We start from the raw sequence: 2,500 nt of genomic DNA, 5'->3' as shown, positions 1-2,500 counted from the left end.
CACCTGAACTACACGTACACACTGTAGTAACATTTACACCTGAACTACACGTACACACCGTAGTAACATTTACACCTGAACTACACGTACACACTGTAGTAACATTTACACCTGAACTACACGTACACACTGTAGTAACATTTACACCTGAACTACAGGTACACACCGTAGTAACATTTACACCTGAACTACACGTACACACTGTAGTAACATTTACATTTACACCTGAACTACACGTACACACTGTAGTAACATTTACACCTGAACTACAGGTACACACTGTAGTAACATTTACACCTGAACTACACGTACACACTGTAGTAACATTTACACCTGAACTACACGTACACACTGTAGTAACATTTACACCTGAACTACAGGTACACACTGTAGTAACATTTACACCTGAACTACAGGTACACACTGTAGTAACATTTACACCTGAACTACAGGTACACACTGTAGTAACATTTACACCTGAACTACACGTACACACCGTAGTAACATTTACACCTGAACTACACGTACACACTGTAGTAACATTTACACCTGAACTACACGTACACACTGTAGTAACATTTACACCTGAACTACACGTACACACTGTAGTAACATTTACACCTGAACTACACGTACACACTGTAGTAACATTTACATTTACACCTGAACTACAGGTACACACTGTAGTAACATTTACACCTGAACTACACGTACACACTGTAGTAACATTTACACCTGAACTACAGGTACACACTGTAGTAACATTTACACCTGAACTACACGTACACACTGTAGTAACATTTACACCTGAACTACACGTACACACTGTAGTAACATTTACATTTACACCTGAACTACACGTACACACTGTAGTAACATTTACACCTGAACTACACGTACACACTGTAGTAACATTTACACCTGAACTACACGTACACACTGTAGTAACATTTACACCTGAACTACAGGTACACACTGTAGTAACATTTACACCTGAACTACACGTACACACTGTAGTAACATTTACACCTGAACTACACGTACACACCGTAGTAACATTTACACCTGAACTACACGTACACACTGTAGTAACATTTACACCTGAACTACACGTACACACTGTAGTAACATTTACACCTGAACTACAGGTACACACCGTAGTAACATTTACACCTGAACTACACGTACACACTGTAGTAGCATTTACACCTGAACTACAGGTACACACTGTAGTAACATTTACACCTGAACTACACGTACACACCGTAGTAACATTTACACCTGAACTACACGTACACACTGTAGTAACATTTACACCTGAACTACACGTACACACTGTAGTAACATTTACATTTACACCTGAACTACAGGTACACACTGTAGTAACATTTACACCTGAACTACACGTACACACTGTAGTAACATTTACATTTACACCTGAACTACACGTACACACCGTAGTAACATTTACACCTGAACTACACGTACACACTGTAGTAACATTTACATTTACACCTGAACTACAGGTACACACTGTAGTAACATTTACACCTGAACTACACGTACACACTGTAGTAACATTTACACCTGAACTACAGGTACACACTGTAGTAACATTTACACCTGAACTACAGGTACACACTGTAGTAACATTTACATTTACACCTGAACTACACGTACACACCGTAGTAACATTTACACCTGAACTACACGTACACACCGTAGTAACATTTACACCTGAACTACACGTACACACCGTAGTAACATTTACACCTGAACTACAGGTACACACTGTAGTAACATTTACACCTGAACTACACGTACACACTGTAGTAACATTTACACCTGAACTACAGGTACACACTGTAGTAACATTTACACCTGAACTACAGGTACACACTGTAGTAACATTTACACCTGAACTACAGGTACACACTGTAGTAACATTTACACCTGAACTACACGTACACACTGTAGTAACATTTACACCTGAACTACACGTACACACTGTAGTAACATTTACACCTGAACTACAGGTACACACTGTAGTAACATTTACACCTGAACTACACGTACACACTGTAGTAACATTTACACCTGAACTACACGTACACACCATAGTAACATTTACACCTGAACTACACGTACACACTGTAGTAACATTTACACCTGAACTACACGTACACACTGTAGTAACATTTACACCTGAACTACACGTACACACTGTAGTAACATTTACACCTGAACTACAGGTACACACTGTAGTAACATTTACACCTGAACTACAGGTACACACTGTAGTAACATTTACACCTGAACTACACGTACACACTGTAGTAACATTTACATTTACACCTGAACTACAGGTACACACTGTAGTAACATTTACACCTGAACTACACGTACACACCGTAGTAACATTTACATTTACACCTGAACTACATGTACACACCGTAGTAACATTTACACCTGAACTACACGTACACACTGTAGTAACATT

At 38.9% G+C, this 2,500-nt stretch overlaps 1 protein-coding gene across 1 annotated transcript in view; it reads left to right on the top strand.

Moving 5' to 3' along the window:
• Positions 1-2,500, top strand: part of LOC113658457 (general transcription factor 3C polypeptide 1) — a 45,452-nt gene that overhangs the window by 28,272 nt on the left and 14,680 nt on the right. The gene's annotated exons all lie outside the window — the stretch shown is intronic.

This window comes from Tachysurus fulvidraco, chromosome 18 (genome assembly GCF_022655615.1).
Source record: "Tachysurus fulvidraco isolate hzauxx_2018 chromosome 18, HZAU_PFXX_2.0, whole genome shotgun sequence".
Lineage (NCBI taxonomy): Eukaryota > Metazoa > Chordata > Actinopteri > Siluriformes > Bagridae > Tachysurus > Tachysurus fulvidraco.
The sequence above is the reverse complement of the archived record's forward strand: the minus strand, read 5'-3'. Positions and strand labels throughout refer to the sequence as shown.